At 40.0% G+C, this 24,824-nt stretch overlaps 1 long non-coding RNA gene across 3 annotated transcripts in view; it reads left to right on the top strand.

Annotated features, from left to right (window-relative positions):
* Positions 1-24,215, top strand: part of LOC147062603 (uncharacterized) — a 48,691-nt gene extending 24,476 nt beyond the window's left edge. Inside the window, exons 1-3 of one of the 3 annotated variants that reach the window (XR_015067581.1) lie at positions 9,265-9,552; positions 12,328-12,396; positions 23,472-24,215. This is a non-coding gene — a long non-coding RNA (uncharacterized LOC147062603). The other 2 variants (XR_015067580.1, XR_015067579.1) reach the window with 2 other exon arrangements.
* The last annotated feature ends 609 nt before the right edge of the window (positions 24,216-24,824 follow it).

Here is a 24,824-nt window from a genome sequence, read left to right as displayed (position 1 = left end):
ATGTGGTCAAGTGTGTCAAGAATGTAGTAGTAGATTTGAAACAATTTGTCATCAATGGTGTACATTGTCATGCATTCATTTTGCATTCAATTTCCAGTCAATGTTCCAAATGGAAGAGCGAGAGTTTGATCCAACGGTGCTGTCCTGCACTGTCCTGCTCAGCTAGGTCAAAACATCCCCAGCTGAAGCCTCCTGCTTTTATCACCATGATGGATTTCCCATTTAGCTTGACCCTATATTCATTAAAAGAGGATTTAAAGCTGAAAGGGAGAGAAGAGAGGCCCCATGGGGACTGTGTTTGCTCTGCTGGGCCCCCTGCTTGCGACACACACTTTCCCCTTACACACACAGGCCTATAACTCTCTGTCAGCCAGGCCTTGTTAGGTGTGGAGGGCCGAGGAGGAGGAGGAGGAGAAGGAGGATGGTGGAGATTTTATTAGTGGTAGCAGCTGCACTCCTCTCTCGCCCTATAAAAGGTAATTACTGCTGGTGGTAACAAGCTAATTGATTGCTAATTAGGTGAATGAGTCCTCTAAGTGCTGTGCCATTTATTGACAGATGGTGACAATGTGTGTGCGTGTGTGTGCGGCATAGATAGCAGGTCAAGGTTTCCTTCATATACCGTTTTGTTCTGTAGTGCTCTTGAAATAAAATCCTCGAGTTTAACGTGTGGATGACAACGTAGCTCAGTCTGCATCAGAAGCTGACAGGATCATAATTGCAGAACTCTACGAGCAAGGGAGCCAGCCCTTTAAAACACAATTTTCATCCCCCCCCAAAAAATAAAAAAATCATGGATGCTTGTGGAGCCAATGATCCACATGTGTGGTACATATCATGAGGAGGGACACGTGTAAAACATATCAGTCCAGGGATAATAAAGTGTTCATAGAAAAAATAGCATCTGCATAAACATACAGATGTTGCCGGTTGATTTGCTATTGGACAGTCACCGAGCAAAACTATGAGTTATTCACTGAGGACTCACCGAATGGGGATGCGCGCTCTGTCAGTTTGCTCTGGGGACCACCAAGAACCCCCCCCCCCACTTTTCCTGCACACACTTTCATATGAAAATGAGAGGCCAAACAGAGAGAGGGAGCAAAAGGGACAGCGCCCAGGAGAGAGGAAGCGATGCACAACAGCAGGGAAACAGAAAGGAGACCACTCACATGTGGAGGGACAAAGAGTCAAAGCATGTCAAGTGCCTTGTAGAAAAAATAAAACACATTTTGTGGAATCATGATACGAATCAAAAGTTTTGTCTAAATTCAGGCACAGGATGCATTGCTGCAAGTCTTGCGTGTGGATCGACATTGATTTGTTTTTGCGAGAAATAATTTGACACACTTGCTGATTTTCCTCCTTGATGATTAATGACACAGTTGAAGAAACAAATGATCAGATTAGTCAATAATGAATGTAATCATGATCTAATCAAGACAGCATTTTCACCTCTGACCTATGCATGCATTGGAAATGCAAAATAATTTACACCAGAACCACAATTAATCACTTCAGTTTATCATTTTAGGAAGTATGTAAAATATATTTCATTTAATAACAAACACAACATTTCCACTAACTACATGTGAATTAAAAATAGATTTAAAAAGGAACAGAAAAATTAAGCTTCAGTCTCTATTCGATTTAATTTAGTCCAATGTGCCATTACAGATTGATAGGTCACAACGTTATAGCCAGCCTAATAAGATGTCATACAAGAGCTGTATGACAAAAGCTAATCATGCTAAGATTTGACAGACAGTGTCAGAGGTTTGTTAATTTAACAGTGGTATACAGTTGTATTGCATTATGCCAAGAGGTGTTATATGTGAGGAAGCACAGCTTTGAACAGCTATGCTGCAGCCCCGCAAAACCATATTGATGAATTCAAAAAATCTCTGCCAATGTCAATGAAAACTGAACGTTGTTATTTAATCTTTGTATTTTGTGTATTACTTTACATTATTACATTACATATTGATACGGTGCACATATTGTTGGAGTCTGTTGGCTTATTGTGGCCAGCAAACGTGGGCCCTCGATCTAGCTCAAAATAAAATAAAATGTCTCTCTTATCTTTGAATTTTCTAGCTCGTAATATATTAATACACTCATTAAACTGCTCAAAATGTTGTTTGGCGCATATTAGGCAACTTTATTTTGTCATAAATGGTTTATAATGATTAAATTAATTTGCGTAACGTGGATTATTGGTGATTAGTGATATTAGTTTATGTTTCATGTCATGTTTTTTTTTTGTGATTGGTGTATATATGTTGCGTACATGTCATGGTATAGTTTGTTGTATTTATACTTTCTTGGACTTGCTTTTTAAGGCTTGGTTTGCCCTGCAGTTTCCAGTCATAAATAAATAAATAAATAAATAAATAAATAAATAATGTATAATATGAAAGTATAGTATAGTTTTTAGCGTATAATTCGTAATTACATAAAATATAGCATAATATAATATGGCATAATCCGAGTAGCATGTTGACAATAAGCACATTACAGTGATGCAACAAAAACATGTAATGATAAAAAAAAAAAAAAAAATTGTAATAGGATTGTGCCAAGATTTTAACCACCATGAAAGATCCAGAAAAATATATGAGTGACGTTGCTTTTGGCCTGGCAAAGGATTTGAAAGTTGCAACTTCCTGTGGACCAAGTGACTTGTGAAATAATCAAAATAACAGGTAACAGGACTGAGAAAAATGCAGGAAAACAAAACTAAAAGTAACACTTGCTTGGGATAAAGAGGAATGTAGTTTTTTTCAAAGATAGGAACATTTAGAAATGATTGAAACTTTTAGGATTAATATTCATTTGTTAAGTAATAATGTTCTGAAGAACAGACAGGCAACAAATGCTACTTTTTTAGACATCCTGGTATATTAAATTAATCTTTATAATTGTATTTCATAAATATGTAATTATAGAACACTCTGTATGACACCTTGGGTAAATATAAAAACATTTATTCGGGCATTTAGTGGGATGGCTCATAGAATAAAAGTATGTATGAACGCTACAGTTAGTCTGACGTTTATCGTAGTATCATATAGAATGGTAATTTTCTGACTGGAACTAAAAGACAGCAAATGAGATTTTGGGGGAGGCTTATTTACTTGATTTTAGATATTACATTTAGTGGTCGCAATTTTTTATGTTGGTGTTTGTTTGTCTGTTTTTCAACAATTAAAAAAAAAAACACTGATACAGGTAGCAAACTAACCTAATTTTAGAGGAGCTCCAAATGCAAATCTAAACATTGCTTTTTCCGACATATTTTGCATTTGTCAGTCAGCAATGCATTATTTTTGAGTGGCAAAATTCAAACTACGCATGTGATTAGTATCAGCAAATGTGTATTTCAGCCACACTATTTTTTCATTTGACCTTCCTTGACATATGCCTGTTTAGGTTCCATCTTGTGTTAAGAAATGTACTTAGAATCATTATTGTCACGATTGCTATTCTTACTACCAGTGGGCTAAACTGCTAAATCTCCCAGGAGCCAACCTGCATGTTTCACCAAAGCTTCTCCAGAGAGCCTCTGGAGTTTCCCCTCACATGGCATTCGACATGGCCGCCGTGTCATGGTGGGTGGCAGGGCCGACCACAGCAGTTGTTTGGCGATTTACAGCCCTTAGGGTGAAGGGTTTATTGGAACGGACTAGTTAGTGCAGGACGAAAATAAGTACACGATGAAGAGACACTTCAGAGTCTCCGCCACCTGCCCAGAGTTTCCAGCAAAACACACACACAACACACCCGTGCCGGCATTAATGGACACAATGGAGACTGCCTTGTAGCGGCTAAGCCCTTGTTTACTAGGGGGCTTCATGGCGACATCCTGTTTGTGAATCAAGTGCCATACAGAGACTTGATATTCCTGTAATTTAAACATTACAACAATTTTTTGCTATTGTGTGGAAAAAGTAGGCTAATTTGTACATAGATATTTCATCTCAGACTTGAATTATGAGTAATTGGGAACAGCTAACAATTTTAAGAATCAAAACAGCATATTTGAAGTATGGATCATGAAACAATGGTCATAATTGACCGTGGATTCATTTTCGGCACGTTCACGGTTTTTTATCTTGTCTTGAGAGCGTAAAATCACAGCTGTAACCATCGCTATGCCTTCACATTCCAAAAATGTCAGACTGACCTTTTTGGCCTTTGTCAGCCTTTCCTGTTTTCTGTCAAGGTCATCCTCAGACCACCAGAGTGTATTCCACCCCCCTTCACCACCTAGTGGCTTTTTTTTTCTTCCTTTCCATTCTTTCTCTCACTTTTCATTTGTTTCTGAGGCCCTGCGTGGCGTATCGGCGTCTAGACAGAGCAGCCCAAAGGAGACCATCAGAGAGTGCTTGCTCTTCGTTTTGTCCGGTGCCTCGCCAGCCCGAACCATCCACCCGAGCCCCCCACGACTTCTCGCTCCCTCTGTCTACCCTCTATTGTGAACGAACAATACTGTGTCAGAGCCTCTTCCTAAACATGTTGGGGTATTAAAATCAGCCTCAATATGAGCCAAAAGGGGGTGTGAGTGGAGTGAGCAGGGGGTTAGAAAGGGGTGGGGGGAGGGTTGTCAAGTCAACACACAGGCGCACAAATATACGTACACACACTTTGACCAATGAGGAGATAGCAGGTGGGGGGCGGTGGGGTGGGGGGTACCGTCTCAAACCCATTTGTGTCAATCAGGAGGAGTTCAAAAGGCAGGAAATATTCCTTTACAAACACACGCGCACACACACACACACACACACACACACACACACACACACACACACACACACACACACACACAACACGTACATGTACAAACGCGATTTAAACATGGCTGCACAGTGTCAAAAAGAGGTGTCAATCAAATTGAACAGCCAGCCAGGCCCTGTGTGTGCGTATGTGTGTGTGTCTGCGTTCAAGTTCCTGTGAAAACACAGATCCTACCCAGAGATTCCCAACCTGGCCGTGCAGCCTCCCCCCACCCAATGTCCCGGGCTCATCCGCAGATGGAGCCAGATCTCTCCTCACGCCCTGCTTCCTCCTCTGTGACTAAACACACGGTTGCCATAGTAACAGCGCTTTCTGCTGCGATTTTTGGGTAATCGTCAAACCATATCCAACCCAGCACGCCTATTTGAGGCACCTCTGTTTCCACGTCTTTAGCCTCACCTTTAAAGAACACGATAGCGTTCACGAAAAAATACCTTTACACACAGATCACTTTGCTACAGCGTCTGCTTATCATTCTCTATGGACGACATCACACACGCACACATACGAGGGCGAGATTATTCATTTTGTGACTCAATGCCTCCTCTGCAGTGACCCAGGCATACAATAAAGGATCTCCACAATGGAAATGTTAATTTCCTCATTATCAGCCCTCTTAATTATTTGTTGTGACAGATAATTGCATGCGGGGCGTTTGATATCAGCAATAACCTTCTGCCTACGTTGTCAAGGGGGCCTTGTCGCCCCTCTCGCCCCCGAGCGCCGCTTTTCATGGAGACAAAGAGCGGTAGACCTTTTTGAAAAGACGCACCTCCTCTTCCTTTGCCATAATAGGAATAAATATTATACATTAATTAATCCGTGCTGATTATAATTTAATCACGTTGCCTCCTGGGGTCACTGTATTATTATCCCACTTAGCGTGTGGCTTGTACATGCGTGCAAAAAATGGCATAATTCCAGAGCCAATTTTTTTTTTCTTTGCTGTTTTATTGATTTGTTAATTACCAGTCAGTGTGTGCTACAAGTCTTTAGGCTTTTTTTTGCCGAGCACATGCTGCCGCTCCTGATTGTTAATTTTAGTCTGGTTTAATAAAATCAGCATCATAACAAAGGATGTCTGTCAATGTAAACATATTCATTGTCTCTCTCGTTTCGCACACTCTCGAGGTGTCATGTTACGATTTTTCCTTAATTACAAAATTTGCCTTTGTGATTTTTTTTCCCCTTTGATATTAGAGTCACGGTTTAATTCAAAGTAATGCAGTCTGTCTTTCCAATGCAACTGACAGCATTCGGCACTCCGAGTTAGCTCAGAAATAGAAATCCCAATCAATACCATTCTTGCATGTACCGCTGGAAAATTGGTGCAATGGCCCCTTAAAAACACTTGGCAGTGCGGAAAAGGTTGTCATTATCATTGTAAATATTCTTCACTGGAGACGCACGAGAGCCAAAGATGCTCTCCAACATGAAATCTGGCTCTTCTCAATACGAACCGCCATGTAATACAGAAGGAGCCCCGACTCTTTTCAATGCAGCGGACTTGGCAGAACCACGTCGGATCCGCTTCCAAGAAAATTTGGGAAGTCAGACACCGAGGAGAGGATCCACACGTAGAAAACAGAAGCTTCCAGCAAATGCTCACAACAAACACACCATTACGCCAAACATCAAATCAAACTCCTGTCCACAACAATATGCAGCAGACCAAAGCGCAAGGAAGTGTCTTCGAGAAGTGCTGACAGCAAAGCGGGCTATTTTTTACCATCCAGCACTTGTTCCAAACAATGCTGCTGTTTTTGTGTTGTTGTTGAGGTTACATGTCATATTTTTATGCTGCCCTGTGGGCTGCATTTCTGGCTCAAAAGGCTCATCTGTATGTAACTCTATACATGGAGTACATATTTGACAAAACATATTTTTGTGTTACACACAGCTCTATTTTAAGCAGAACACACACACACACAAAATATTGTACTATATAATAACTTATATAAGGTAATGTATTATTAATACATACTTATATATTTACTTAGGGTAATAATTGATCATTTATTAACTGCAACAATTATGGCAGAAACTTCAAAAATATTTTGTTTTATTTATTTCATTGCAGTGTAGAACCCTCTTATTGGAGCCGCTTGTAAACTGTAAAGGAGGATCTGAAAGACATTTTTAGATGCACAGGGCACAAAAATTCATTTCAACGTGATCAAAGATTTAAATTTCTCAAAATCTGGACTTCAATTATTATTATTATATTATTATTTCCTGAGTGCAATACCTTTGTTCTGCTTTATAAGCACTGTTGAGGTACCCTTGAGCAAACCTTGGTGTCAGCTCAGGCTTGCAGCGCCATTACATCTCCCCATTCCTTTACACTCTGTCACCTTGTCTTGGTGTGAAAAGATTATTCAGCAGAGTGAAAGGAACTGCTTCCCTCTGGAATAAAATAATATAATATAGTGAAACACATATTGAAGCTAAGCAAATGAAAATTCCTATCATGTCCTGAAATAAATGTTGTCTTTTCAGGAGGCACGGTGTGAACTTTCACAGTTATAGTGACGATATGCACATTTTCATGTCTCTCGATATGCACCAGTACATTTCGATTTTAAACTGTATTTTAAACATCAAATCCTGGATGACGAAGAATTTTCTCCAACTTAACAGTCCTGAGGCCCATTGATAGAAACATAAAACTAAATTAGTGCCCCGCAGGTAAAAAAGCTTAAATCATTAAATCAGACCCTGAGCTCACTTTAATTCCACAAACAAAAATTGACTTTTATCACTTCAAGAACATAGTCTGATGCACATTTCACTAGATTTAAAATCACTGCATTTCCTCTCTGTTTGTTTCAGGACTGATTTAAACATATTTTGACCGGTGTCAAAATGTCTCAAAGGTCTTTTGTCTTCTTATCTCTCTAAGCTGTTTTTACCCTATGAACCCTCTCAGGCCCCTGCAGTTCTGGCTTTTTAGTTTTTTGTTTTTGTTTTGACACAAAATCATCATTCCAGTTCTGCAGAGATTGTTCAATCTCAAGACCCACCAGCCTTTAATGAAGATTTCATTTTAACTGTTTCATTCCCTCTCGAAAAACGCTAGGGTCAGAAATAACCCGACTTGGGTCAAAAGTGGACGGATCCTCTCTGGGTAAATTTGATGCAACTTTCTGGTTTGTTTTGTGGAGTGGTTATGCCTCATTGGCTCCTCAGTTGCAATATAAGCCGCTGTGTTCGTGGCCGCAGGATATTTTCTGCTTCTGGTGCAGACGGCCCCCTGAGATATATTTTTTTTTCACCCCAGTTGGATTTTCTGTGCCCAGCCAAAGCTCATTACATTATATGAGCGTGTGTCTGTGTTGATTGAACTATGCTTGAAGTTGCATTCTATTGTATGAAAGGTTGGATTGATTGATTGACTGGTTTTAATTTCAGTTTATACATTCTCAACAGTAACATTAATATTAACGTAATGTTGCGTAATGACCTCCTCTTTCCTCTTCTGATGAGTCAGTGTACTGTTTATATTGTCTTAAACTTCAAATGAGATTATATGTGCACGTTAAATTTTCAACTCATCTAGAAATTAATACAGCGTATTGTGTTACCATGAATAATGCAGATCTTTGTTCATTAACCATATTTTCAATGGATATATTTAACACTGAAAATATATGTTTAAAAGTGCATCCTAAAGAATTTAGGATAAAGTATTCTCATGCTACATTAAAATGACCTCATTACAAATATCCTTCAAATATCCTCAGAGGCCCGTTGAGGGTTACATACAGGTGCAGTGTGCAAGGTGTTTTATCTCTGTGTAAACAAACACTCATGCATGTGCAACACAATTAAAGCACAGCACATTCTGGACATTTTTTTCCTAGCCCACGAGGCACGTGGGTGTCATCTTGACCCACACGAAGGCACACACTCATACACAGGCTGGTAGCTTATCCTACCTCCCACATATGTGACAGGTGTCTGGCCCAGTGGGAGCATTTACAGACCCTAAACCCTTGACATCTGACCTCTGACCTCATGTGCTTTTTCGAACCCAAGACACCTGCAGTGGCCACAGGAAGGTGACACGGGCCGTGTCACGTTCAAACATTGAAGCAAAACGACACAATAATTAATTGCTATAGATACACACACTTGATTCATACACACTTTTAAAATTCCAAATAAAAAAAGAATGTGATGGTTTTGAATATCCGAAATAAAACACCCTTATTCTTTATATATATACATACACATATTGATGGCTTGAATAATGTCAAACATGATTAAGATTCACAAAGACATACAAGAACAGTGGGCATGCTTTAACTCAGACGGAGGATAATGCGAGCAGTCCCCCCCGCCTCAGTTTCCTCACTTGGAGGCTCCCCAGTGTGCTGGCTGTGAAGTGAGTTTAAAGAGGATAAACACCCCCGTTTAACTCTAACCTCATTTCCTCCGCACCCCCTTTGGGTTAATCCTAACAAACACACGCGCACACACACACACACACACACACACACACACACACACACACACATACACACACGACAAATGCACACCCACACGACGCACAAGACTGGTTGGAAGTCGACCCCTGACCTGGACAGATTTCACAGATTATCCCTTTTTTTGTTCGAGCATTGGCTCTCTGATCTCTCTGATCCACTACTTTGCCTTTAAATCAAAGAATCCACCGCCTCTCCCCTCTATCGCTTTTGCTGGTCAAGCTCATGAGGACTTTACCTGAATTCCCAGGATATTGGATCTTATATGGTGAGCAAACTGGAAGCAAAACTGACACTTCATAAAGAACACACTACTGTTTTTATTTCTTTCTATTACTGCTGTGATTGCATTATCTTTCTCCAAGCTTCAGTCCAAAACATCATGTGCCTGATTTCCCAACTAACACAGTCTGAAACCAGTTTGTTGCTTCATATATCGTGCATGCAATATAGCAGTGAAGATTTAAAGCAAAGTAATGCTTTCGAAGTAATGTGATTCAATTGTGGTCCCAGACTGTTTTTCAGACTCTAAAATGCTTTTGACATGTCAATGTACTGCCAAAACGGTACTACGTATCTGTTTCTGTACAAATGGACCCTAAAGTTAGCTGGGATATGCCTCAGTCCCTCCATGTGATCCTTCACAGGATAAGAGCTATAGAAAACAGATTGATGGGTGGATTTAGGAGAGCAAAGAAGAGGGTTACAATAAATGTAGATTCTCCCCCTGAAGCTTTGAAGTGAACAGATTGCTTCCAGGGCAGAGTGAAAAGCCATTTGCCCAGCATATATTCATGTCCCTGGTTAAACAGTTGATTTAGGCAGAAGAATGGGGATTAGCTGCACCCTCAGCATCTCATTACATCCTAAAGGATCCCATTCAAGAGGGCTTTCGCAGCACTTTTGCACCCTTTCCTTTTGAGAGTGAAGCAACAGTCACACAAATCAGTGTTGTTGCTGTTGCTAAGTAACAGCTGGGCTGAGTGATATTTCAGGCAGACAAACAACAACAACCTGTGAGTGACAGAGGAGCTAATGGGAGCGTGTTACTTGTCAATCATTGGGGTAAAAATGACATTGTGTCCCTGTCTGACCCTCCCTTCATACTGTGGCTGACACTTTGATTGGACATGGCGCTTTGAAAATAAAATCTAATGGGGCCTTGTAACCTGTCAATCATAGAAACAGAGGCCATGGTAAGAGGCGGCTCCCGCCTGAAAAGCACACATGCCATCATCATCACACACTACCCATTCTATGGGAGCTTGGTGGTCATGGCAGTCTCCAAATTAGTTTGAAAACAGGAAGTGATTACTTGCAATATCTGCAGTGCTAAATAAAAGTGCTAAATGAATCTAATCTAGCTAAATAAGGCATCCATGATTACACTGGTCAACAAATTATTGAATTATTTTACATTATCAGATGCAAGATGCAAATAGATTTTTCTAGATGATGTATTTTTTGGTGTTGATTCTGAATCTGCCCTTGTTTTTTTCTTAAGCACAATAAAAATAGTAAACAATAATGTAATTTGTATCACAGTGACACATGAATAAAGAAAAGAAAGAAAGAAAGAAAGAAAGAAAGAAAGAAAGAAAGAAAGAAAGAAAGAAAGAAAGAAAGAAAGAAAGAAAGAAAGAAAGAAAGAAAGAAAGAAAGAAAGAAAGAAAGAAAGGTTTTCATCTGAATTTGGATAAAATGTGTTACAGACCACAGCAGGAATAAGCCATCATGCACACAACTGTTATGGGTCTATAAATTCACAAAAAAGAGAGAATATTTTGTAGCAAGAATCATTACTGTCTTTCCGAACTCTTATTGATACTGATCAAGACTATTGAGACTGGAAAGAATATCTGGCTGTGCCAGTTGTTGTTTTACAAAATGGCCCAGTGGTTTGGGGGGGGGGGGGTTGTCGGGTCAATTTTCAAAAGTTTCATTATGTTCTAAAACACTCTTGTCAGTATAACACTGCAATGCTCTATTGTGAAACAAATTTGAAACATTCAGTGGAAGACATGGAATGTTTTCTTTTATGGAATAATAATCTGCTGATGGAACCCAAATCAAGCCAATAGGCAAACGTTTTTGTCAAAACAAATGTGGTCAGGATGAGCAGATGTTGTTGTGAGTGTGTGTGTGTGTGTTTGTGTGTTTATGTCTTTGCGTATTCAAAATATTAAAACATGAAACAGACTGGGACGTATCACTACTGAATGGCAGTAAAAAGATGAATGCGTTCCATGTTGCTTAATCTGAAGTGAGCTCAATGCAGTTACCGAGGAAAATAGCATGCGTGTGCGCAAAGTTCCATGCACTGATTTGAACATTCCGATCGCTTTGTCAAGGGGGTAGGGAGACCTACAATAAACCTTGAGTGAATTGTTTGTCTGATTCTCACATCAAAATAATGAAAGATGATCGCATTTCAATGTGCTGTTCCAACGAGCGTCCGGGGTTCACAACTGTCAAGGCCAACTTCAAAGATACATGTACTTGGCATGCCCTTGCCTCATTCACAAGCTGGATGTCATTCCTGGGTTGTTTCGCCTGCTTTTTTTCCCCTTTGTACCCTGACATCCAGCCGTATGGCTCTCAGAGCAAAATTATCCCAGGAAAAATTTGGTAAGTGGCTGATTCGGAGAGTAGTAGAGGCCACCATTTGCCATCTACCATGGCGAAGTTTTGACGCGGCATTGTTTCTCTACTTCCCGCCGAGAGTGAACACGGTGGTCGGCGTACGCCAGCTCGAATGCGTTTCTCAGAGTGCGCAAAGGTCGAATCAAAAGAAATCATTACAATCCGAGTTGACACATTGAGATGCATGCACAAAGAAGTTTGGATGAGATAGAGGACAAAGATGCTGGTCTGGTCTTGATTGTCAGGGTTTTTCACTCACTCTCGTACTTGTAAGACAGAGAGAGCAAACAACTGAGTGACTGGCATGCATGCAAAAGGCAAAAGACAAGACATGAATTAGATGTGAGCGTACACTTGGTTATACTTATCATAAACATATTATTTTGGTCATCGTTTGCAGGGGTCTGCAATCACGTCCATGAGTTGCGGGAAGATGATGACAGTGAAGGAAAATGGGTTAAAGAAACAGGTAATTCCTCTACTCCATCTTTTAAAAAAAAAAAAGAAAAAGTGAACTGCCGCTGTCAAAATGAGTTACAACTTTCAAGCACTAAAACACATAACCTTTGATCCGAACAGCTTCAGCCATCTTAAATCAGAACTCATTCATTATCGAAAGACGTCTTCCTTGAACTGTCTGACTTCAATGTTCGAAAACCGTTTCTGAGGGGATAAGGAATGTGTCCTTAGATCTTTGATCCTTGCCGCATGTCCCATATCAAACATTAGTCAAAATCATAGAGCTATTTCTCTGGCATGTGAATGTTGAATACTGATTAGGAATTGTGAGCGCACTGTCCAGAAACTCTTGTGGTGAATAAAGACTTACCCTTTGGGTGCATCTGTTTGCATTGAAAGGAGTCAAAACATTGGAATTGAATGTATTGTGACATCGCTTGCATGCCAATATGGCATAAAAGCAACTTATTAAAACATCCATCCATCCCGCTTGTTATTTGAAGTGATGTCTGAGGGTCAAATCACGTTCGACTAGGCAATGAATGCTCGTTTAGCAGGTCAGGCAATCGAGGTGTCATTGTAGGTCAGCACTTCTCTACTCATCAGGATCCTGTTCCACAGCTCGTGGGAACCAGACGGCAAATCCAAGAGGATAGCCGACCCCTTTGAGGGGAGAGGAACAGAAATCTGAAATTGGTATTCAAGGTAATTTGAGATCGGTCAATGGACTTTTGAGCAATGCTTATGTCAGCGTTTATGGCTTTTCGGGATCATAAAATGTATACTATGAAGAGGTTGTGTTGCAAGACTGTAGGAGGGAGGGAGGACAAGCAAACACCCACTCCCAAAACTTGGAAACTCGATACTGATGCATTATGACCAAAACTGTGCCTTGAAAATATGTAGAGGCACCACAGGAAACATGCAAAGATGTTGAGAAGTATAAAACTTAATGAGACTTTCAACAAATTCATCTTAGGGCGCTAAAATCATTTAGTGGTTTTGTATTAAAGACCGACATCCTGTTCACACAACCCTGTGATGGAAACTCAAGTCGTTTTTTTACAGCTGGGAGGTAACAAAGACAAACTATGGCATACCCCACAATAGGCAAACCACCACCGTGCTTGTTCAGTTCAAATGAATGGCTAGTGAATGATGTTTGTTCAGATAATTCGTTTTTATTTAGCTCATCATATTTTACTTGGTCTCCATCCACACTGCCAATATGTTGAATTCCAGTCATGTAAAAAAAGCAAATTCTCAATTGAAACCAGGAGCAGAGACACAAAGAATGGAGAGAGAGTCACGTCCGTCAACAGAGGATCAGCATGGAAAAGACAAATCAGATGTTAGTTTAGTGGGATTTATGATTTGCAAAAAGAGTTTTTTCCCAGCACTCATTACTCGACCATTACGGTTTTATTTATTATTTTATGGGAAAATTGGCTTCTTTAGTTGTTTATGAGATGTGATGACAACTAAGGGGAGACGAAGCTGCTAAAGTTAGATTTCACCTCTCAATTTATATATGATCCACTAATACTCAGGCAGTGTGCACCTACTATAGTCTGACGTGGGCTGTCTTGAGTCATTGATCAGATGCTTGCCGTGATAACTAGAAGCCTCGGCATGGGGCCGACGGTGTCAGACTCGGAAACATGCAAAACCGAACTTTCTTGGCAAAGCTTAACCTGACATCATAAATGTACTCAGGATGTGAAGACTGCATCATAAAAACCTTTGCATGTGGTCACAGTTTGAAATTCAGAACGATGGACACAAATAAATCAACTCCTTCCTGTGGTTACTCTATATGCCTTGTGTGTAAAATATTTAACCTGTTACTTTTTTTTTCTTTTTTCCCCCTTTCTTTTATTCAGGAAATGTAGTGAATCTTGAAGCAGGCTCATGTTTCTGTTGAGGAATGTTAAATTCCACCGGTAGTATCTTACATTCTAGCCGATCAAATGATATGTCATCTGATGACATAAACACACGCAGAGTAACAAACTCCCATGAGACACGTCGGCACCATTAAACTAAAGCGATGAGCTGGTAGCTGAGAGTAGAACCTTCATTGCAAAACTACAAGAAGAAAACAGCTTCAAAAAAAGTGGAATCTGATTGATTTTATGTAAAGGAGGAATTGCAAATGTAGTGGAACACAAAGTCTTGATAATGTTGAAAAGACGAACTTTCTCCAGACGGCTGTTTTCAAGTCGCAAATATTTGTCTTCATGGAGCTGTGAACAAGACTAAAACAATAACAAACATGTCAACCACACCTCACAAGAGGTCCAATACTATATTTCTACCAATGTCCAAGAATTGTTTTTGCCAACATCTGGTTCCGCTTCCTTTGAACGTGAGAATGATATTTTGATAGCGCATCCCAGACTGAGACATAACTCCTATGTCTCAAATACAAACACACGTGCGATGTGTAGTGCGGCAGACTGATGACTACATTAGCTGCGAGGCAAGCAGAGATGTTAAAAAGGGAGACTTAATTCAAGGAGGAATTAATTTTATCCGTATGCTTGAAGGAGCCTGACAGGCAGACATTTGACGAAACACACACACGAGGTAAAATAATGAGGGAGCCTTGGGCAGGAGAGTAAAATGATGGTTGGAATGTCGGACACACTCTGGCCCGCATGGTTCCGATATGTCCAAGTGTCCAGAACCATGCGGACATTACACAAGTGTCTGTTCCATGTGTGATACAGCAGATCATCTCGCAGATATTATTTGAGAGGTCAGGAAAGATGTGGTGCATCTGTCGTCGATATCGCTACGCCATTTGTATACTTTGCTGTCGTCCCATATGTCTTGATCCCGCTGTCACTAAGCAGTCCCTCTCACTTCGTCCAAAAGAGTGAGCCCACATGGCACCAATTCTAGAACATAGTGTCACATGACATGTTCTGCCGATGATCTGTGTGTTGTTCGGATCCCAGCTAGCTCACACATATAATTATCAATAAGCCAATAAAGAGGTTGTCACTGTCATTCATCCCGAGACACTACTGAATGTTTGCAAGTCGTTGGACTCCTCTCCTTGACATACCTTGGAAGTCAGAATTGAAATGTCTTCCCAAACATTAGGCAGATTTTTCCTAACATGCTCTTTGGATTCACATTTTCCTGTAAGAATAAACAATCATCTCTCTGCTGCTCCTTTCCAACAAACCTTCCAGTACATTTTTTCCCCCTTCACGCAAGTCTCCTTGGTTTATGACAGGATGCCTAATAACATACTTGGGAAAACTTTTATGCATATGATATCTTTGTCCTATAATTGCTTTTTTTAGTTTGACTTATTCCTTTAGGAGGATCAATCTCCAAAACATGGTGGCAAGAGATAAAGAAGTAACTGCACGATTTAGTAGTAACAAACCAACTTCACATTTGTGCAGTCCCTTATTATCAATGTTAAATTGAGATGGTATTTGATATGTGGCTAATGCTAATCTGAGCGTCCAACAAAAGTGTTTCAGATATAGGTATAATCGGCGGCAGTAATAGACATTTCAAACAAAAATCAGAAGCGTTCGCTCATGGATGCTCAGACAAATAGATGAAAAGCAAAAATGTACTAATTTTGTTTCATTTCACACTTGATGTGATGACAGGCCCAGCAGAGAACCAACTGTTTGGATACAAGTGATTAAATAGCTTTCCATAGTATGTCTCAAAGGGTCGTAACAATGCGAACCTTGATTATGAACAAAAAAAAATGACATCGCTGTATTAGGCGAGCTACCGAGATGCTCCCGCCGGAGCCGATGGTGACCTCTGACCTAATAGATCAAGGGGAGCATCAGATACAAGTCAGTTAATTAGAAAGCTAATCGCTCCTCAGATGGGAAATATGTGTCGTCTCCCGGCAGATCGTTGAGTCCGTGTGAGCCCTGCACTAAGCTCTGTGTCAGTTTGCGGTGACCTATTCCTGCTGCGGGTTACTTCTACCCCATAATTAAGTGAATTATCTGCCAGAGGACAGTGTGACGGCTGGAGAGGCTGCCCTGACAAAACACTCTCCCTGTATATAGATAATGAGACAGAGGCCTGACAGGTGGGCTTTGATTAGGAAGGAAGGTCCTGTTCTGGGTTGGGAGACACACATATACACACACATGCGCACGCACACAGACACCAACCCTATCCCACTGCGGCAAACACACTCTTTCGAGCAGAGGCCGTCCTCAGAGAGGGAGAGCATGTTTGACATTATTAATTGGCTTTTTCAGTGCACCGAGTCGGGCAGATGAAAAGCTTTATCAAGCTGAAATAATTAATTTTGCCTTCGTCCCTTCTAATTCGCTGACACTTCACTTCTCTTAGAAAATGAAGGAGGAAAATTACTATTTTTAGGCTTTTCTCTCTTCCTCAATTTAAACGCTTTCAGATTTTTGGGGAGGAGCGGCAGTAAGAGCAATAATGTGTTTTTGTGTAAAAATACAATTAAAAGGATATTTAATTAACTTGAATTTGCAGGAGAAAGGTTAGCTTTATCTGAGCCATGTACAAAAGCCATGTGCCCAGTGCACCGTATATATGATTTCCAATTAATTCTAAATTACAGAGAAAACTAGAGAATGATGATAATACACTCTTTAACACAATCACTTTGACAATCTAAGCTACTCTTGGTTGGATAATTAGTTTAATTAAGCTCCTTTGAATTGGTCCAGAATACTGACATGGTAGATGATTAAACTAAAATGACATTTGAATATGAAGCATACAGGTAAGGCTCTTAAGGAAGTAAAAAAAAAATAATACAGGTACTAATTAGAGTTATGGTGCACTGGCTTGGGTGTAATTATGAACAGTCAAAGGTTGAAATAATGTTCTGCTCTAGTCCCATAGGTGGTGGCAACACGTATTATATATAATAGGATATATATATATATATATATATATATATATATATATATATATATATATAATATAATATAAAAAAAATAATAATAATATAAAACATATAAAATAAATAGTTATATATTATTATATATATAAAATGTGTCACCCTGAAACTTGTGAGCATTCACCTAATTAGTTATGCTGAATATGAATAAGAAAATTTAATGATTGCCTTAGTTATGTGCTGATTTGAACTTATTTCCCATGTTGCTAGCTTCTAATGTTCAATAACAACAACAATAATAATCACCAGCTCCTATAGTCCTCTAGGGTTTCCATGTGATTTTCATTCTGAAGCAATAATATGAATATGAACAGGCTGAATAATAGATTCAACTGTGGTCACAGAGACAAACACGCACACACACGCACGTGCACACGTCTGCAAATACACACTAGCCTTCTGTTGGGAGAACAGCAAGGGTTCTGCTTCACTTCCCATTTGGAAAAGCTACATATTAAACTGAATTTGTGTGTGCTTGTGTCCTCAGAAGCACATCTTTAGGCTACTGCCTCGCCTCAGCACCTCTCAAATATACGCAATATTTACCCTTCTTCTTTGTCACACGCCTGTGCCGTTATTGTGCTTGCTGTTCTGCAGCCTGAGACTCCCACGCAGAGAAAAAAAAAAAAAAAATCACATTTCCTCTCAGGAAAGTAATGACTGTCCTACTTTAAAGTGTCACCATGACAAAAGAGTCATTTACAATTACTACCTAATGTGATTTTAGCTGTCTCATTTCATCACCATTTGGTTCATCAACATTTTCACACTTTTCCATGTCCTTTATTTTTATATCATTTTTTTTTTTCAATCAATTGATTGACTGCAATAGACTAAATTAATACAGTAACATTTAAGGTGATACCCAAAGGTAATAATGCCATTTCAGTACATAGTAGGAACTAACCTTATTGTTCTAATTAAAAGCAGAAACATATTGAAGTTTTACTAACCAGTAAGGATCATTTTCTAAAGCTTATTTCCCACCGCAGTAAACGTTGGAAAATTGATGTAATGTATGTTCATTATGCGTGTAGTGGTGCTATGAAACCACACCACGGCATGAGGAAATTTTAATTAAGACCAATTGTTTTCTTCATTGACGCTCGACGAAAAAGCTAATTAAACATGAAGCCGGCAACATTTCCCGCAAGAGCACGTACGAATTCACAGAGGGGGGACGGCTATCCCCAGGTTATGCCAATCCTTTATATCATGTGTTGGTTCTCTTTCCAGACTCGAACTAACTTGCATTGAGTCGTAAGCGCATACTGCACATCTAGCATTAAACTTATTATCCTATTGGAGACTTTGCGTTTGATGTGCCGAGGCCTTCCCGTTGATGTTCCACACACAGCTGCTGCACATGGGACCTCAATCAAATCACTTTGGCTCCAATAAATGCAGTCTGACATTTGGTCCTGTTTTTGATCGACTACATTAGAGCAGAATTCATGCATGCTTGACAGATAGATGATGATCTGGATGAGAGATTTGGTACTCAAAACTGCCTCTCAATAAAATGTCTTGCACGCAGTAACGTCGGAAGAAAAAGCATTTGATTCTGACATTTTCTAATCCTTCAGCCTTTTCCATGGAAATACATGTATATTTGTTTCGCAAGAGCAATGCTGCGGAGCGGGCCCTCTTCATTATTTGTTCAGTGGATTTTTGTCTTGTAATTATCGAGTAACACGAGGTGCTTTTGTCTTTCTTTGCATGCGCTGCGCTTGCCAACTCCCAAGTCTTTGTTTCTATTTATGCAAAGTGAGCTGAAAAACAACATCTAAATTTGGATGCAGCAAGACAGTGGTCACAGTGTCGAGGTTAAAAAGAAACAGATTGACATGACTCTTCATTGGTACATTCACTGTCAAAGGAAGCGGAAACTGAACTTTGCTTTATCTACGAAGCTTGGCTGAGTTGACAAAAGTTTCGACAGTCACCAATTTAGAATTAATTTGTTGACGCTGAGCAAAGTGTCCCAAACAGTTTTATGTTTCTCTTATGTGAAACATAACAACAACAAATCATTTCCAGTAAATATTGCAAAGTAATGATACAAAAGATATATTGATCTCATTACTGGGTTTGTCACAAGAACAGTGCGTGCCAACCCCCCCAGTAATGTTTGATACTAAATCACAGTCATAAAAGAGCCAATCTTCTTATGTCAGGAAATAGCCACATCCTCTCTGGACACATGGTGTTAGACACAAATTGAAAACGAAGAAATAATTACTGTCTTAAGAGTGATAGAGGACACATTGGAGACTCGGGGAAAGTCCTCTGGGACAGAGGCCCAGTGGGAGTGCCTCCATTGTAGTAGGTTCAGCACCCAATGAGATCAACATTCATGGGCATGTTTATGTATTTCTGAGGACATTGTATTGTGGCTCTATGGAGAGATGTTTCAATAGAAACCTTAAATACACTCAAATCTAATAAACGGACAGGTCCTAGCTGATTTACAAGTTTCTGGCCCATCAATCCCAGGATGATGATGTGTGTCTTTTTGCCATTAATACATGGTCCTTTGTTGCACGCCTGTGAAGTTGGCTATAATTGTCCTTATTTACTATTTGCTTTGCAACTAATAAATATAGCAGTGCAACTGTGTGTGGCAATCAAAGGCTTGTTGCAAATGTATCACATAATAGTGTATAGAACTCCTGACATGAATTCTTCTTTGAGTCCTTACTGAGCCTGATTAGACTTTTCATGAAACGGCAAGCTGCTGATGAACTGTGGACAAAGAACAGAGACAGATTTTGGGAGAATGGAGTTGATGGGAGCCCTCCCTCCATCCATCTCGCACACAGACACACGACACAACCCTTTTTGCTATCGGTTGAATTTAGCCCCACCCCTCATCTCTGTTGTCCAACAAATCTGCGTTTCACAGACAAATAAAATCAATGCAAGCTTGGTCATATTGTGTATCAGTATAAACGGCATGTGCTCTTCACTGAGTAGCCACAAATTATGATCATTTGTACATTTTAATGGTATCCAATAAAAGATCTGCATCAAATATTGTGCCTTTACAGATGAAATTGATTCACATTTTGACTGACACTGAATGTTTTCATGGAACAGCATGTTAATTGTTGTGGTTGTAAATTGCTGTTGTGTAATATTTTAGTGACTTCAGCTTGCAATGTGAAATAATCAACATGTGCCACAGCTCCGTACAATTTAACACCCCCATGGCATCATTGTTTAGTTAACATTCCCTTTTCGGGAAAATCAAAACCAAACCCTTTTATTGGCCCAGTATTTGATATATATGGATTTTGTATCGAATGTTAATATATACAAGAGCAAGTGGTCATAATGTTTTATGAAATATTTTGGTTTGGATTTTCTGGGCTAGAATGTAAGAATATGTGTGTGAGCACCTAAAAGTCGAAAGAAAATAAATCATTTATAAATACTGAATTAAAATAAATCAACCGGCCCTGTTAAATACTTTTGTAATATGATTAAGACTTTTTACTGTTTATTTTTATATTTTTATTTCCAATACTGCTAAATGATTTTTTTTTTTTCTGACTGTGTGTGAAATCCAGAAACCTGCAGTAGGGCACGTTCTAGTGGTGCGATGAGAGCACAGCAGTGCAGCCTCTATGAGAGCAGAGCGCCTCAGTCTGTTGTCTATTGCCATTTCTAACATCAACAAAGCAGAACATGCGTACACACACACACACACACACACACACACACACACACACACACACACACACACATACAAATATCTGCCTTTGAGAGTTGGCTGGCTCTTCCCGAACGCACACACTCAGCATGCAAAAGCCGCTACACAAATAGCTGCTTGGTTTTGAACAAAACATTTTTTGATGTGGAGAGTTTGTCACGACAATCATGCATACTCTGCTATCTGAATAACAACTAACGTTGCTTTGTCATGATTTTCACAGAGTAAACAGACATTTACTTTTAAGAAAGTGCCCTATTTAAAAAAAAAAATGTGTTTATAAGATGTGAAAACACAGCCGGCGAATCTCGCCACTTCTTTAAATAGTCATTTTGGAACCATTACAACGTCATCAAACCTCATTGACCTCAGGCAAAGAGCCAGGGTTCGTCCTCAATAGCCCTCTTTAACAAAGGCTAACAATAGGACCAAATGGCCCGGCTGTTTGCATCCACAACAACAGACCACCAGCATCCACCATCCATCACAGTCAGAGCACTGCTGGTGCCCTGGATGAGCTGGACGACACAACACACTATTTTGGGCGGCACATTTTGCCACCGCGTATTATGTAGTCAATCATGGCGCTCGGTGTGGTATTGTAGCAGCTTTGTCTGGGGTCCAACTGTAAAACACATTACGACTCACGACATGGATGCAAAAGTCATCTCCGGGTGGGGTCGCACATTCATTTGAAAGCAAATTGTTTTAATTCGATCCATCGATAAGCAGCCGTTGGATTCATAGGTCGCCGGCCACAACGATTAGGGGCTTTCGTTTCACACGGAGTGCTCTTTTGTGCTATGATGTCATTGCACACTGGAGGCAAAGTCGTCAGTCGGCCAGCCAAATTGGACGACCATCTCATAGGCACGCACACACCGCCACAATCTCTCAAGGTAGAGTTTTGGCGATTGCAAGGGATTTTATGTTGCCACAATTCCAGTATTGCATTACATACATTACCATTCAAGATTGGGGTCACTGATAAATGTCCTTACTTTTAAAATAAAATCGCAATTTTTTCAATAGGATAACGTTAAACTAATCAGGAATACTTTTTCAATCTGGTAAATGACTATTCTAGCTGCAAACGTCTGGTTGTGTACAAAGGCCCATTTTCAGAAACCATCCCTCCAGTGTTCTAATGGTCCATTGTGTTTGCTAATTGTGTTAGAAGGCTAATGGATGATTAGAAAACCCTTGTGCAATTATGTACGTTTTCATGGAAAACACTAGATTTTCTGGGTGACCCCAAACATTTGAACGATAGTGTACATTATAAAGAGGACAATCTTGCAGCTCTACAGGCCAACTATTTCAGATGATTTAATTGGGCTATAATGGTCACTGCGGTGTGTTACAATTTTATCATCAGTAGGTTTGGTAGTTTATATTTTCTTGATTGAGGAAATTAACAATGAAATTAATGGATTATTGTTATTATTCAAATTGATGTCAAATTTAAACATCTTTTTTTTCCACAAAGATATTTCTAATATTTAGAATTAGTTATAATAATTAAAATAATGAGTCTTGCCCGAGAACATTTTGAGAGTGTACATGTAGAACGGAGATTTTAAGTGACGACTCTTCAGTTAAACCTCTTTCTTACCAGCTTTCTTAAACACAAATTGTGTTTTTGCTTTGTGCATTTTGAAATGGTAATGATAAATGTCATGGTCAAGAGACTACATGCTTCTCAGTTCATACATTTCAGCCCACTGACCATTCCCCACCCTGTCTCCCTCATGTACATTTTAGTGTCTTTCACAAGGCTGGGACTGAATTATGACATGGTTGACAGCATTTGATTCCCCTCCCAGGAGCCTTGAAAGTGCTCCATTAGAGTTATTGCTGTCGGGATGTGGCGCCAATCCTTGCAACCTGTCACTATTACCCACAGACTCACCTGCTGGGCATATACTGTCCTTTTTCAAATTAAGCCAAGTTTAATTTACATGCACCACAAAGGTCTCAATTCGTCTTCAAAATGATGTGGGATTAACTGCTAACTTGTTATGAGATAACATATTTTCAGCCAGAAATCAATGAGGTCATGAAAATTCAGATTTTTTTGGTTTGAAATGTAATCGGGATAGAATCTCATATGTCTATCCGAAATAATTTACAAATCACTGCTTATATCCAGTTCCTTCTTTTTCATCAGGACAGTCCCTGCTGTTCTGACTCAGTATGGAGTAGGTAGATGTACCACAAGTGGCTAAATACAGAGCTCTAATCTTAGAATAGTATTATAGCCTCAGTCAAACCAGCTCATTCTCAAAGAAGACAGGCAAAGCTGACAAACCATAAAGCAAAACAACAGTCTTCACACAGATTCATGAAAGGAGGCCGGTGCGGTAAATCATCTGCGAATCCTGTTATTCATTCTCTTTCCATTTCTGCTTTTTATGTTCTTTTTTTTTTTAAGTCGAAAGAAAGGAGGGAGCCGTGTGGGTGAGACGGGCAAGGCAGGACGGTGACATTCACGCGTTGCGACGTGGTGACACTGGCAAGGTGTCCTCCCCACTGTGAGGCCAAGCTGCTATTTCTGATGGCTCCCGTTTCCAGGTCGCAACCCTCACAGGCAGTAACATTATTGTGTCGCCGCTTGATGCTATGACCCAATCCTGACGTGGACCAGAAAAGCCATTGTCCAACGGTGAACTGTGGCTTTGAGATTACACGCACGGGTGTAATGATCCGCCCTGGCAACCTCCATAACAACCATCTGTCCTACTCAGCCGTGGCTCTGGCTCAGGGACAGCGAGCGAGCAATGGGCATGCCTTGACAGTCCGAGTTAATGGGACCAATTGGTGAAGGAAAGGACAAAGGACCGCCAAATTAAGGAGTGTCATTTTCAAAGAAATGCCGCTAAGAGAAAATGAGAAATGCTTCGCATCAAACAAACTACAAGTCAAATTCACTCATATGGTCCCTAAAGAAAGCCAAAATATTATGGCCGGACAAAGTTTTGTCTTGTTTCTTGGCCATTTGAATTGCATGCATTTGTGCCATAAACCTTAATCAGTATGTAGACAGAAAATGCTTGGGCGTACTTTTTTTGGGACTTTACAAAATTGTGTTGAAAAAATGTATTAATAAATGTAATCATACTGCTGTGTAGTAGTAAATGCTGCCTCCTTTGTCTCCTGAGCTGTGTTCAAACCCTGCCAGTGCTGGTCTTATGTCTGTAATTTAAATAAATACATTTATATTTATATATATAAATAAATAAATAAATAAATAAATAAATGGCCAGTTGCGTCAGGGAGGACAATGGGTTAAAAGTAAAAACTTACCCAAATAAATCATTTAAGTGACTGCCAGTAGCAACCCCTAATGGGCCGAGCCCAAAGTCACATTAATGGGTGTAAATGTCGCTAACGCATGTGTTGAGGTAGACTTGTGATTAGCAAAAAGTGAATGAGTTTTATTTTGCGACAGTATAGATTTAAGGTTGATGGGGGATGACTCCGGGTCAGTATGTGGGGCTGCAACGGGCGTGGCGCGATATCACAAGTAGATACATCTTCCCCCTGTCGAATGTGCTGGCTTAGGTTGCCTTATCATCCACGGCCTCCAGGCCCCTGAAAGACTGAAAATGTGACCTTGACGCCTGTTGGTTACCTAAAGGAATATTCTTTAGCATACAAACACTCAGCCTTTGTTACTCTGAATGCTTGGATCAATTCCCTGCCCTGGGAGCGTCCAAAAAGGCTTGGCCTTCGCAAGATGCAGAGGGGAACCTCAGACAGCTCGTGATGGAGCCTCATTTGATTG

Source organism: Syngnathus leptorhynchus, chromosome 1 (genome assembly GCF_054491065.1).
Source record: "Syngnathus leptorhynchus isolate UIUO chromosome 1, UIUO_Slep, whole genome shotgun sequence".
Classification (NCBI taxonomy): Eukaryota; Metazoa; Chordata; class Actinopteri; order Syngnathiformes; family Syngnathidae; genus Syngnathus; species Syngnathus leptorhynchus.
The sequence above is the reverse complement of the archived record's forward strand: the minus strand, read 5'-3'. Positions and strand labels throughout refer to the sequence as shown.